At 40.5% G+C, this 15,526-nt stretch overlaps 1 protein-coding gene across 3 annotated transcripts in view; it reads right to left on the bottom strand.

Moving 5' to 3' along the window:
• LRRC28 (leucine rich repeat containing 28) overlaps window positions 1–558 on the bottom strand; it is a 54,121-nt gene extending 53,563 nt beyond the window's left edge. For 2 of the 3 annotated variants that reach the window (XR_012661752.1, XM_075100653.1), the window contains exon 1: window positions 412–558. The gene's annotated coding sequence lies outside the window, so the exon portion shown is untranslated. The remainder of the gene's footprint in view (window positions 1–411) is intronic. The other variant, XM_075100654.1, reaches the window with a different exon arrangement.
• Window positions 559–15,526: the final 14,968 nt, after the last annotated feature.

The raw sequence follows: 15,526 nt of genomic DNA, 5'->3' as shown, positions 1-15,526 counted from the left end.
AGGAGCCGCAGGGCAAAAGAGAAGGAGGCTGTGAGGTGTGGATGCACGGAGCCGCCCCGCTCGCTGCTCCGTGACCCCGGGGAACTGGGGGAGGCCGATCTGCCACGGGTGGGTGCGAGGGAACCGGCCTGTCCCGGCTATGCGGAGGTGCGGGCTGCGAGGGCTGAGGAGGCGGCGGGCGGCCACCCCGACGGCTGAAGCGCGGAGAGGAGCGAGGAGGAGGAAGGGGCCTCGGGCCGGGGAACGCTCAACACCCCCTCACGGAGAAGGCGCCGTGCCCGCGCGCTCCGGTGGGCGGACAGCAGGGGGCAGAGCCGCGGAGGGAGGCACCCACCCCAACAACACCCCCGAGCCCGATCTGCCCTGTCCCGCTCCCCGCCCACCCTCCCAACGTGGAGGGGAGTCACTCACCAGCAGCGGTGCCGCCGGAGAGGGGAGCGGCCCGGCCCTGCTCGGCGCCGCCGACGCCGGCCCAAGCACACGGAGGCGGGAGTAAGCGGGCCACAGCCGCGCGAGACCGCTGCCGCCAGACGACTCTCGCGAGACAACACCCGGCCTCGCCTCCCGCCTCTCACCCAATCACAAGGCACCCCACCGCCGACCATCCAATCACAAGTTCCTCCGCTCTCCCAGCCCTGCGTCCCCTTCCCTGTCAGCGAATGGGAGGGCGCCCCACCTCAGCGCCTCGCCCGCCTCCTGCTGTGGGCCGGGAGCGGTGTGGGGGTCTGGATGGTGCGGGAATGCGGGCGACCTTCCGTGCTAGTGGGTCTCCTGGGGGCGATATGTGGGCTCAGCTTGCGTTCCCATGTGCTTACACAGTTCCCGGTGTAACAACAGTTACCCCCACTTCACAACTGTTGAAGGAGAATGTTAGTTGCAGGTGAAAGTTGTGATGGCCAGAGATCATCTTCCCAGACAAATTTTGGCGCAACTAACGCTATCTTTTACTTCTTTGTTAACAGCAGACTGGAGACCTTTAGGCAATCCTGCCGACACCCCCAGCTTGCCCACAACTATTTTTACCCATGACAGTTGACCTGTTGAAACAGGGAATGATGGAAGCTCAATTTACCTATGTGCTCTTCACCTGATTTTGATTTTATGTGTATTCACACATACTGAGATGATGCAATACAGAAATCCTATCCTAGGGAAGGTTTTGTTTGTGTTATGTCAGTAATCTAATGACAGCAAATTCCCTCGTACTTAGAATATTTAACATTACTGGGTATTAAAAGTTCTTCTTTGCTGAAGATTAGGCCTACCAGCTGCCTAAAAAAGGAATCCCAGCTGCAGAAATCCTCTTTCTAGTTCACACAGACTAATTAACATAAACTTGTCTTAGCAAGATTCATATAGCAGGTCTGCAGGGGAACCAAGAAGCTGAATGCAGAAGATTAATACCTTGCAGAAGGCACTTCTCATATATTCACAGGACTTTCACTTGAAGCAAAGCAACATGCAGAAAAAGCTTAAGATTTTTTCTTGCAGACTCATTTCTCTCCTTTTCAGTTCTAAATAAAGAATAGCAATCCTTAATTGCTCATTTGTCATATTCCTATGCTTGAAAGGCAGTAATTTATTTTGACAAATACACTTGCTCAGTCTTACTTGCCACTTGCAGTCTTTTTGGAGTTGTTTTTTCCAATAAATAGATTGGATTTTGTTGAAATAATTTGAGATGAAATAATTTACCCTTCAAAATTCAGCAGCCTCCATATTTATCATATCATGTTGCACACATTATTTCTTACTATGGTTGATAGTACGTGTCTGTTTTTCTCAGCTGGATGTTAAATCCTAGGAAGTGGCCTGCTTATGTATCACCACAGTTTTAAAAACATCAATTACATCACACTTCTTAATGTTGCTTTGGTTCCGCATTATAAATATATGATAAATTAGAAGTTAAGCATATTTCAGACCAAAGTAGAAGCTGAATGTGATCACAGTTAGCAACACATTCTTCAGAAGGAATTCAATGACGTGTCAAACCAAATGTTCTCCAGGATATTAAGTCATTGATCAGGGCAGAAACTGTGTTCCTGCCTTCCTCCTCTAAATTACAGACAGGAAAGATGAAGCTTTTTTCTTGGGAGACCTGGTCTTAACAGGCCAGGATGCTTAATGTGTTTCTTTACACACAGTAATGTTGTAATGTTTTTGGTTTTTTGGTTGGGGATATTTTTTTGAGGCAGTAACGGGGGGAGATAAGATTACTGCACTCTGATACCTTTCAGAACAAACTTTTGTCTGTTTCTTCTTTTCTGCTCACACCAATCAAAGGACTACAGAGATCAGAGCAATCCTAAAATGTGTTTGGTTCTGCTCAACAAATTCAGTTCTTGGGGTGTGACTTCAGTGATTATAAACATACTGTACTTGTGGATTCAATGTAAACTGCAGGAGCAGTTTGGGATCACTGAAACTATTAAAGATGTTAACAATATATATAAAGTACTGAGGCTGTCAGTATGTCGGGGAGGGGTTAAAACTGAGGATTTGAAAGAGTGTTTTGTAGATCTCTTTTTTTTTCTGAGTGAGAGGGTTCCTATTTTAAAATGTCTTCTCCCTACTGGTGATAGAGTAATGTATGTGATTCCCTCCAGACTACTTTTCAGTTGGCAGAAGAGTCTGCAGAATGAAAAGAGCTGTTCTTTGCCAAGAAAAACATCCTCACCTACCTCAACTATATTACATTTTTCTTGCTTGTTCCAGAGCCGTATCAGGTTCATACCAGTTACCTCATAACGTTATGATATCCACAAGAATTTCTAATGCAATTTGACTGTCCGCACATCACTTTATCTTGTGTCTTTCCTCCTGAAGCAGTCACTCAGGCTTCTCTCATCTTGCGTAGCCTTCAGTCGTCACACTCAGTCATTCCAAGCCTGATTTTTTTTCTTGACCGATGCCATCACAATCTCCCAGGCTTGTGTCATCAAATTCTTCTAAAAAGCTCTGCTCTCTCTGGTCTGAAAGCTGATCTCTGAAGCTCTGATCCTGCACAGCACAGGTGTACAGTCTTGCCTGTGTAGTCACAAGGCTAAAAATGATGAGCAGAGCAGAGGGCATTGGAATCTGATCTTCCATTAAGGAGGGTGCTTGCCTGTTTGTTGCCAAGTCATTCCCATCTAACAAGTGAGACCAGTGGGATACCCTTTGCTAAGTAGATTTTTACTGTTTCTTTACCCTAGTTTAATTCTTAATTTTGTGCTTATGAAAGGAAGGAACAGAAGGGCTTGAAATTTCCACCTCACTCAGAAGAATTACTGATTTTATCTGTGCCTACATAAAGAAACAAAGAAAACTTGTTTGAAATGCAGCTTTGAAGCAGATCTATTGAAGTAGTTTGCAGTTGCCAGTGTCTTGAAGACCTGCCTTCATCAGTTGGCTTACTGGAACAAATCCAGTAACTGGAGTAAATGGGCACAGCTCCACTGGTGATCCCTTGTTTGTGTCCAACCGATACATGCCAGATGAGTGTAGTGTGAATAAAAAGAGATTATGATACATTACCAGATTTATTGCACAAGGTAACTATTTGAGACCAACAATGTTGGGAAGATGAAATCAGAAATATCTTTGTATAGTGAAGCTTTATGCAACCATTTCCTTTTGTTTTGCCAAATGAAACATGAATAAATTATTTTTATTGAGGTTTTTGTGACAAGATTCCTAGCTCTCAATTTCATGGAACTAGAAGATCCAAAATGCCTTACTGAGCTTTGGAGTTTGAGTTCTGAACACTCTGAGGTTCAGCCTCCCTGATAACCCTGAGTGAGCCTTTTCCACCCAGTACTGTGGATACCACTTACGTTGAATCACATGCATTAAATTAGACTTTGTAAGTTTTGGATTATGATCAAAATATTCACTGAGCCATTAAAGGTCAGTTTTTAGCAGCAGGAAACTTTAGTGTAACTGATGCATGATAGGAGAAGAGTGTTTCTCCTTTAAGGTCAGATAATTAGCAAGTATTTTTAAACTTTGCTCTTTAGCATGTTAACTAGCAGTACAAGAAGGGCTTTCTTGGCTGTCACTGTATCCTGAGAATTATAGTGAAGCAAAAATCCTTTGCCAACCAAACACTAAGCTCATGCAGTTATACCTGGTACAGAGAGGTCCTCTGGGTTGGAGGATTCTTCTAGGCACAAGGAATCTACAGATCAATCCAGTGATCAACAGATGCAGTTTCAGCTTTCTTCAAGTTCTGCTTGCTGAAGGATCGGTGTGTACTGGAGTGTTAGCGTATGGCATGCACAAGCATGGAAAGCAGTAGTAAGCCAGTGGACTCTCTGGTACGTCTGCCAGGTCTCACAGCCAGTGAACCTCTTTTCCATGGTCAGACAGTAGAAGAAGCTGTTTAACATGTGCTTGGGGTATTTGAAATGGGCTAGAAAAATGGCAGAGCTCTCCCTTATGTGGCAGATTCCAGTATGGGGGCTGAATGGTTTGTGCCGTCCTTTTGTATTCTGCTTATCCTTAGAAAATGTACATTGCCTAGAATTTTGAAAGCTCTCATGCAGTTGAGTACACAATTTCATTTTTCTGCTCTTGCAGATACTGAGGGTGGCTTTCTACCTCATCTGTGAGGACTACTGACTTACATTTTTCTTCTAACAAGAGCTGAGGGCCTTGTGTCATCACCAGATTATGCAAACTGGGACTTTAAGTATACTTCCATATTTTACTGGAGAGACAATATATGCTATGGTGTGATTGTCACTACTAAGATTTGTTTCAGCTTGCACTTTCTTTCAGAATTTCAAATTATTAATTCTACTTATCCTTGTTTTCACTTTACAATGTCTTACACAATGCTTTTTCAGTATATAGAGCTTTTGTATACATAATGATATAAGACCTCAATTGGTATAAATTTTGAGAATTTAGGATGTGTTCTTTCCATAGGAGGTTTTTTTGCATTACACATACATTCATTGATTTGTCTCTCATATCAGGAAGAGGTAAACTCAATAAAATGTTCTGGTTTTACTGATGGAGGAAGAATCCATTCTCTAAAAAGTCCTGGCTCTTCTTAGGACGCCTTTCCTAACTTCCAGTCAGTAATTTTAGTGTAGTGACAAGGCTGTCTTATTTGAGTGGAATAAAGTTACAATGACTCATCACAGAACTGCTAACTTTGATTCCATAAACCTTTCACTTAAAACTCCAGCTTCTGCAGCAGTACCAAAATCTGGAAGGCAGATGGAGCTCCTGTATGCCAAGTGCCAACATACCAGTATTTAAAGTTTAGCCGTCATCCACCTTTGGCTTAAGTCTTTTTATTTTCAGTTTATTTGTTATTGTATTTGTTAAACTTTAACTGACTCCTTTTCCAACGGCACAGTAATGCTAATGAAAAAGCTGACTTGAAAGAAAGTTACTTGCACTGCCTCATATGGTTCAAATCAGCATTGCTCAAAATAGAAGCTTTTAAAACACTCTATCGCTAATTTGTGCTGAACTCATTTTTTCAGGGTAATCACATCGATTATGATGTGGAATAGATTTCTTAAGAAGTAATGGAAAGTACTAGTAATTTGGATAAACTGCAATTTGAATGGGACAACCTTAACGTAGAGTAAGTGAGCAGTGGGTTTTGGCCCTGATCATGCACTCTGCTCCTTCTAAATTCCCACTGATCTAATTAATCTCCTAAATCTGGAAAAAAGAACAATGGCTCACTGACTGCCCTAGAAACCAAAGTCCTCCGTTAATGCACTAAGCCAATATAACAATAGGCAGAATCAGCATTTCTGCCTCTGCTCCACTGGGAAATCTTAATATGGGATGACTACAAAGGTAACGACTCAGCCAGCTCTCCATGGCTTATTCAGTTGTTAGTCCTTCTTTAATGACTGCTAAAGGTGCACGTAGCTGATACGGACATACTTTGTGTTACCTCTTGTTGACAAGATAATCAAGGCTTTCAAATTAATTTCAATTAACCAAGTATTATTTTTCAACTTATCAACATTGCTGTATGTCACAAATGCATTCATGAATAAAATTTTGTTTATCTTTTGAAATTCACTTTATGAAACTTCTTAAACTTGACTAATTTGGTTCAATTAAAGTGACTTAGACTATTACCTACAGTTTTGCTTCACTTCAGACCCAAAAAGTAGTAAAACTTAAATAGCAAATTTAGGTAGCACATGGGCGTTTATTAGTTTCAGGCAGCAAATAGCATGAAATGTTCTTTGGTCTATTTTTATATGACCTCAATAATATTGTTTTTTACTACCGCCCTCTGCTGTCATTGAGGCTGTGTGGTGGTGATTTCTCCCTCTTCCTGCCTGGCCTGAGATCTGCCTTTTTTCATCTTTGCTGCACTTCCCTTGAGTTCAATGCACAGATTTGCCAAGTTTGCAAAAACTGTCAAAAGATTCCCGAGTATTTCTAATGATTCATTGGATCTAATCAGAGCAAAAGTTGTTACTCATTCACCTGAAAACAGTGGTTTTAAGCTTATTCTGAAGCTGTTCCTACTTCCAGATACCAAGTTTACCCCAATTCTTTAATCTGATATGACTATTGCTGCCTAATGTCATTTTCTTTCTCCTCTCTTAGCTATTTATTTTCTGAGGGAGAAGTTCCATGCTCTTCTGTGTGTCAGAGCAAAGTTATATTTTGGAGAGAGGATCCATATGGTCAGTAAAGCTCCATTGCTCCTAAAATTTACTTAAAAACTTTCATAAAATATTAAATCCTTCTCTTATCCACACAATTCCACAATTTTAGTACATGTTCACTTGGAATGGAAGTGTGCTGCGTGTTTTTTAGTTACACATAATACACATACTTGAAATAACATCTTTCCATATGAGATTTTTGTATTTCATGTGGAGAAGTTCCAAGTGAGGTGCCAAATATCTTGGTTGTGTAAGAGTGACCATTTCTGTAATTTTATTCTGCCATTCATATCAGAAGGGTGTTAACTCTGTGGCCTATTACATTGTGATAGAATTGAGGCAGGTGGTGAGCTATTTTTCATTCCAAGTGAATATAAATAGTGAAGGGGGGAAGCGTGGTGTATACACAGCTCTTTGATTTATGCAGGCATATTGTGGAACCTGTTACAGTGAAGTCAGATATAGAAATCTTCTGTTCCTGAGACCAGTGGGAGATTTGCTTTTAGAGAGCTTGCAGCATTTCTCCTTTTCACATAAACCATCCCTCTGGTTACAGCTGGAGTCTGACCTTTCTTTTTATTGAACACACTAGAAAGAGCATAAATGTATGCCTGGATGTTCCACGTGTTGGGGAGACACTCAATAGACTCCTTCCTGTTAAATGCAGAACTTTTAGTTTTCAAGAGCAAACCAGAAAGGTTGGACTAGATGATCCCTGAGGTCCCTTCCAACCTGTGATTCTGCGATTCTGTGAAATATATTTGTTTTCTTGTTATGCACTGTGTACCCTCTCAGAATTTTTTCATGTGAATTCCTGAGCACTTTGTTACTGAGAAGTCCAACAGTCAAAATTTGAGCTAAAACAGGTAACAAAAGTCAAGACATAACTGGGTTTGAGGAGGCTTTTAGTGGTGAATTACCAGTCTTGCAGCAGTGACTACTTAGCATGTGAACTTTTTTCGAGTCCTTACCTCCTTCCTGGTTTTGCCACATTTGCAATACAACATTGATAAAGACCTTTCCAGGTTATAAAATTATGGCATAATACGAGCTACCAACACCCATTTTCTTTGGTGTAAGAAGTGGTTTGGGCAATATGGCATTGTGTCTGGCACCAGCTCTGCTCCTAGGGAACTATTCCAAGCCGTATGTCTCTAACAGGTTAACATGTTCTGTCTGACAAAAGGAGCTAATTTAGCCTCCGCTTAAAATCAGAATAACGTCAACTGACCCTCACACTGAAACTATTTTTTTTTTTTACCAGTGGCACAGGAAAAAGAGTCATGTGCCTTTTACTCTCCCAGGGATTAATACCCCATAATTCTGGGACAGTGAAGTAATTAGGTCTATTAAACCCTTTTAGTGACCTGGTGCTTTTAGCATTGAAGCCATGCTCAGTGAGTTCAAGTTTCTTAAATACCCATTGATACGATTAGAACAGCTATTGTCTAGTGAGTGATTGCACCTTTATAATGGTAATCCATAGGTACAGAGAGCTACAAATTAGAGATAGCCCTACCAATACAAATTACCAAAGAAGCACAGCTGCAACTTTATTAAAATCCTTGTGTAAATGTTTGTTTCTTCCTAAAATAGAAGCCAGCCAGACCACCACATGCAAACCACTCACAAAATCTGGCTGCTGGAGGATACATCCCTGTCAGTGTACCAATGCTGCAGGCCTGCTGTGCAATGGAAAAGGAATTTTCATAGATGGACTTTTGTTTCTGTCACATTTTACTTTGCCTTGAATTGGTGGATGAGTAAGCCAGTGTCTCCACAGTGAATTACTGAGGATCTTTTAGAACAATAGGAAACAAAACTAATTTAAAATAAGCTTTGACCCACCTATTTGTTATTTTGCTGCAAGAATGTAATGTTTCTAATTTTATCATGGCTACATTCTGTAATTTAAAGTCAAAAGCAATTTTTCCTTTTATTTTATTGAAGAAAAAGAAACCAAAGAAGGATCTGAGTTTACCAATATGTTTATGAATATAAATATTTTAGAGGATATATTGGTTCTGTGTATGTTTCTTTTGTCATTATCAAATGTGTGGTAACAATCTCTAAAAGACTTTTGTCCTTGCATTAGTCAAATAGCCTTTTTTGTACTCAGTGCCTTAAACACACAAGTATTCAAGAATCCAGTTGTCGGTGAGCAGGACTATACCCTCCATTAAAGACTAATCACAGCTGTAAATGTTTCAAAGAATCAAGATGTAAATAAAGGCGTAATTCAGACCAAATTCTAATTTGAGGAATTTGGTATTGGTGGACAAAGGAAAGACAGCTTCAGGTGGCACATATGCACCACAGCGGGGACTATTTCCACCCCAAACTTGGCACAACATATAAAAATGCTTCTGTTAATCTCTCCATAGAAAGTGCCATAAAAGACATGTGCATCTCAGAATCTGTTTATGTATTACTCACTTTCTTATGGTTCCTTAGACAGATGAGATACCAGTGAACCTTGAAACTGCTACGGCTTCACTCATTGCTTCAGCACTGTTGAAGATCTGTTCATTTCACATTTCCCCTTCGAGTGTTCTGTTGGGATACAAAACTTCCAAGATTATGTCATTACTTTCTTTTTTCTTTTCAACTTTTCAAGTACTGTTATTGCTATATGACTTTAACATTCTATCCAGCAAACAAAGGGACTATTCATTTAATCATTTACTCTTTTGGCAGGTTCCAATTACTTTACGGAAACAAGAATAGAAAATGACCCTTTTTTTTCCCTTTGCCTATGTAAAGAAGATCTCACCAAGTTCTGCAGGCTAACATAATCTAGGAAAATAAAGGAAAAATCAGGAAAAGCAGAAGTGTGTAGTTAAAGAAACATGGGCTTGCTCTAGATTTATCAGTTCTCTTACTGTTCTCTTACAGTTCCTAAATGCTTTGATCAGGCCGCTAAATAGCCACCTGACAGGAATGCTATTTCTAAGCTACAGACACAGGACTTTGCGGAGAAGCAGTTCATTAATATAGACAATCGCCACACCTCTGCTTATACTTTAGAGAGAATTTATAAATAAGGGTAGTTAGAGTAGGAGAAGCGTGATCTAACGTTGAAGTTAGCTCCGCTCAGAGCAGGCGTGTGGGCCAGCTGGCCTCCTGAGGTCCCTTGTGGGGATGGTGCACTTGGTGAGGTCCTTTCCTTGGCTGAAACATCAGATGGCACCCCTGGCAAAACATTTTCTCCCAGTCGCATGACTGATTGGGTCTATGGGTATACATCCTTAGCACACTGCTATCAAGAAAAAAAAAGTTAATATTTTAAATTTAATTTTATTTACATTTTAACAACACTGTACATCTAAGACCAAAGGAGAAATTTACACCAGAACTGTTTTGTGTGGTTTATTTTTTTGAAAAATGGACATTCGCAGTGCGTATCCTATCCTTAGAGATGACCTTCCCCAATTTTACTCTGGAATAAAACATGACGGATGTTTTAACATGTACATCTTTAACAATGTACAGTAAAATACAGCAAGGATGGAAGATCTAGAAAATGAAGAATAATAATAGAGCCTCGCACTGCATGTAGCCATAACTGAGATTGGAAATCAGATAGAGTGAAGTAATGTTTTTCCCTCATGTCAGAATTTTGGCCTGAGTAACTACCAATGCCATAGGTCTTGTAAAAGATCTGTCTGTTGGGGCTTTACAGTGACTAAGGTAGTAACTGTCACTATTCCATGTGCTAAAGAGAGCAGCTCCGGTAGTATATTGGTGATACCTAGTTAAGTATCAGCTCAGAGACACAGTGCTGCCTATTTCATGTAGGCGATTTGTTTGCTTCATCTTTTGCTGGGTGGACAGTTTAGTTTGAGTGAAAGAAATTCTGGGTGATCTCCTGCCTGGCTCTCCAGAAGTGTCTACCACTAACCATTTAAAGTGACTGCTTTGGCCGGTGGAGGCTTCTTAGATAAACCTCAGTACCCTTTCAAAACCAGATTGCTAATGCGTTGCTTACACTAACAGAAGTGCAAAGAATGCATATAGCTTAGATAAAACCTGTTTTGGTTTGGATTTTTTTGTTGTTGTTTTATCCTATATCAATTATATCCAAACAACTATTGTTTTTTAAATTTGAAATTATTTCCTTACTCCACCTTGAGATAGCCAGTGTGATGAGAAATCGATCCGTTGGATTTGGAAAACAGGTGGATAAATGCACCACAGTTTATCTTCTACTTTATGTTTTTAAAATATCCGTCTAAATAGTCTTAATATGCCCTTCAATAAGTGGAGAAAGAGAGGAAAGTGGTAATTCATTGTAATATTATGAAACAGAGAAGCACACTTCCGTGGAAGATTTATGTGGTATAGTATGCCAGCATTTAACAGCATGTGTCAAGTCTGTCTGGGTTGATGACAGGATAAGTTTTATTTTGCTGAAGAGGGGGCTCAGCTCTCAATGGCATGGCCATCCCTGATGCAGAAGAAACTGTGTCAGTGAAGCAACTAATTTTTTCCCACTTCCATTTGCAGGTGTTCCCTCCCTGACCTCTTCACCACACAGATGTGATTTTCAAAGCAATACAGAGTGAATGGCAGATCCTCTGTGTTTTAAAAATATCCAATCCTTTTCCTTCAATTCCTTGGGGAAGGACTGTACTGAAACAACTACTAAACATACTTTTCCTTGCTGAAAGACAACGTCAAGGATCAATGCAGAACAGCAATATTGGAAGATAAGAGCAAAAAGGGAAAGGAGCAAAGTTAAGTACATAAAAGCATCACAACATAAGTGCTTGGATGAGTCTCACTGTTCTGACCTCTGCTGCTGCCATAAAGTGTTTGAGTTTGTTCAATACCTGATAGAGTCCAAAAACACAGAAGGTGTAGCATGTAAAGGGGAATTTCCTTGTTCAGTAAGGATGAAAGTTATGCCATGATAGACAGCACTATTCAGACAGAAGCACCATCTTTCAGAGAACTAGCAATGAGCAGTTGTTGTAAGGCTCTCTCTTAATTTGAGTATTGTGGCTCCATGTGAAGATACATAGGTACATTCCTTTGCCTTCTGCAAGGAGGTAGTTTTATTTTTCAGTCTTTGTTGTAAGTTCTTGAGCACTGTTGAATGGTTTCGTTTCAATATTGGAGGAAGAGCATTTCTGCACACTTTGTATACTAGTTAAAAAGTACTTTTGCATCAAGCAGCTTTAGGTGTACTGGGGCTGGCTGAGCTAGGGTTATTTTTTTTCAGAGCAGCTCAAAATGTGCTGTGTTTTAGAATCGTGACCAAGACAATGCTGATAGCACACCAATGTTTTAGCTATTGCTGAACAGTGTTTGCACAGCATCAAGGCCTCTCTTGTTTCTCACTCTGCCCCCCTAGTTGTTACTTCCACCATGATAAGCAAATGACACTTGCCTTGGCAGGTTCAGGGCAGTGTGATATTGGTTTTGCAGCCACCGTCCTTTGTACCAGCAAGGCTTTACTCACTTGGCTTGCTTGATTATGGTGTGTTTCACATTCATTAATAATCTGTGCAATGGCTTTCTCTCTTCTTCCACTTCTCCTACAGTTATTAAACATTTTTTATCTCAAGCCCAAGTTTTCTTGCTCTTACTCTTCCTTTTCTCTTCCCCCACATCCCACCAGGGGTGAGGGCTGTGTGGTCCTTAGCTGCCTACTGGTCCTTAGCTGTGTTGGAGACAACAGAAGATCTCTAATAAGTTAAAAATTATCACTGCCATTCATGTTGCTGATTTAAGTTTCTCAAAATACTGCTGAGTTTGGTTTTTTTGTTGTTGCCATAGATACACCTTCCCATGAACAACAGTAACTCAGGTATGTCAGTAAGAAGGAATCTGCTCTTTTCCTCTTTGTTAAACATTTCAGTGAGTGTTACAAAGGAGGTGAGCTCATCTATGTCTCATAAATGACATGGCTATTTAGTTAATTCAGCAAGTTGACAAAAAGCTGCTCTGTAGACTAAGGCCCTTTGCTTCAGAACGGAAGCTGATTCATACGACTTAACTGTCCTGGTTTCAACTGGGATAGAGTTAATTTTCTTCCTCCTAGCTGGTACAGTGCTGTGGTTTGGATGTAGTATGAGAATAATGATAATACACTGATGTTTTAGTTGTTGCCAAGTAGTTCTTATACCGAATCAAGGACTTTTTCAGCTTCCCACGCTCTGCAAGGTGCACAAGAAGCTGGGAGGGAGCACAGCCAGGACAGCTGACCCCAACTGGCCAAAGGGATATCCCATACCATATGATGTCATGCTCAGTATATAAACTGTGGGGAGTTGGCTGGGGGGCAGCGATCGCTGCTTGGGGACAGGCTGGGCATCAGTCGGCGGGTGGTGAGCGGTTGCATCACTTGTTTTTCCTGGATTATGTTCCTCTCTCTCTCTCTTTTTGTTGTTTTTCTTTTCACTACAATTTATTATTATAATTTTTAAAAAATTCAACTATTAAACTGTTCTTATCTCAACCCACAAGTTTTCTTACTTTTGCCTTTCCGATTCTCTCCACCATTCCATCACAGAGGGGGAGGGTGAGTGAGTGGCCAGCTGGGGTTAAACCAGGACACTAACAAATGTATTTAGTAGCTAAATGTCTGGTACAAACTCAGCAGAAAGCAACGAGATAAACAATGTTTGTATGCACAGAGCATGGCATTTATAAAGATTCATTCCCTGAGAAAAGCTATTCTTACTACTGACTTATTTTTTTCTTATCCCGCAGAAGGCAATCATATTTGTGTTATTAAGTCAAATATTTGGACTTTTTGAATTTCTTATTTCATTTTGCATGGTACTTTTGATCAAATATTTCTTTTTTTTCAGGGCTCCTTGGCAGTTTTCTGTGCTATGTATTACTCTGTGTCCTCCCTCTGTCTAATCCATGGCTTTAATGAGCAGTATCTAAGTTACCAGATGGAGCTATAGCGAGACCTGAAGTAACATGAACAGCTACTTTGTGACAGGTCATAAAATAACGATAAGGATTTGCTTTGTGCAACATCAAACTAACCATAAGTTTGAGTAAATTGCTAGACAACTTTGCTGGACTGAAAAACATTGATCTCGGGGGCAGCACCACCAGTTTTTCCCATCTTAACTAATGTCTGTGTAGGATTCTTTGACAACTACCATGTTGTCCTATTTGATTTTATTTTTTCAGTTTTCTTGGGATTTTTCAGTTTTATCTTTCCACCTTAAATTCTGTCTATGGCACAGAACTCAGCAATAGGCAAATATTGCAAGAAGAATATTGCAATGGTGCTCAAAAGCTAGTAGTATTTATCTATGTTTTTATTTATACAAAGCTAGAATGGGGGAGGATCTTTTTTGCAAAAAAGATATTACTCAGTAAAACTGAAATCCAGCTCAATGTAGAGAACTTTGCAATTTGCTTCTTAATATTGCATTCCACATTATAGCTCTACATGCAATAATATGAAATGTCCAGGGGGTTGTACAGACTCTCATCTCTGGAAGTTCAATGAGAGCAAACTCCAGTGAATGGTCCTGCAAGGCAGAAACTATGCTTATGTACTAGGAATTGGTACCAAGGAGGAACCAAGGGAAAATAGGGATTTAGCAGAACTGAGTAAATTATTTTAAAATATTTTTAACACATCTGCTGCAGACAGGGTCACTCAAAGATAAAGATAGGCCCATATCCTTTACCCTTCCTACATGCACTAGCTACCCAGTTGAAGCAGATGAGTTAAATGCAGCATGTGGGGAGAAGATAATATTTCCACAGAGTGATTTATGCTCAGTATTTCATTGGTTTATAAAAGTGCTGCTAGCAAAGTAGTTTCATGGATATTTTAAAAGGCTATTTCAAGTGACCAGAGACAGGAGGGCCATGAAAGATTTGTGGATGGCAAGTTTATAAAAGGGAAATAAATGGAAGGGAAATAAAAACCCTTTCCAGCAGTATTTGACTTTCCCAACACGTGATGGACATAAGCAAACTTTTAGGATTGTGTTCATGACTCTCAGCCATGTTCCCCACTGTTTTCAGATCCTTTGAACTTTTCTTCTTTCCCACCCGTCAATGAAGAGGTAAGATATCGTCAAAAGGCTTAGTTATTAAGTCCAGGGAAATTACAGAAGTAGAAATAGGAACTAATCAGAAAAGCAAGATTAGTCTCATATCTAAGTTTACATTAGTCCTGCCAGTATTTTAGCCAACAAACCATTATATTTTCCTGGTGCTTTTCTCTGTATTTGCCTTCTTATTTCCACTGAGCAGTTAGATTATTAGGAGCTTTCCTTCTTCCTTCAAAAACTTAGAAAGAAACCATGGCAACACCTCTTAGGCAAAAAATTCTTAATTTTTGCTTAGCATTGCAGCAGCGAAAAGAGCTTTGATTACATCAGGATACTACAGGCTTGATTCAAGCTGTAGGTTTCTTTTTTTAACTGGGGCTCTCCCGTCTTCAGGTAGTGCCATACTCCTTCAACTTCTGTTCTGTTCCAGCAAATTTGCAGCTCTGGGCAGATCCACCATTGGTTCTGTCTGCATTATATTCAGAAGAGGGCTCTCACTGGCTGCTTTGTATAGTGCTATCTGCGGGCATCCACACAACCCTTAGGTACAGGGCTTGGGTAAAAGTCCTCCTCCATGTCTAACCCTCCCTGGAGAGGCAGGAAGGAACCCATACGTAGCCAGCATGGTGGCCAAAGTTTGGGCTCCAGTTTGGGCTAATATATCAATGTAGATAAAGCCTGGGTAAGAACTCTGTCACTGCTAAGCCTCTACAGCCGCACTGAATCTCCAGTGAGGGACAGCGATAAACATTTTGAAATGGCATACAATCCAAAGGCAAAGTCACCGGTGCAACCAATAAGGTTAGCAATATCTATGGACTGCAATACCATGTAATTTCTAGCTACAGA

The sequence above is a fragment of the Phalacrocorax aristotelis genome, chromosome 7, assembly GCF_949628215.1.
Source record: "Phalacrocorax aristotelis chromosome 7, bGulAri2.1, whole genome shotgun sequence".
Lineage (NCBI taxonomy): Eukaryota > Metazoa > Chordata > Aves > Suliformes > Phalacrocoracidae > Phalacrocorax > Phalacrocorax aristotelis.
The sequence above is the reverse complement of the archived record's forward strand: the minus strand, read 5'-3'. Positions and strand labels throughout refer to the sequence as shown.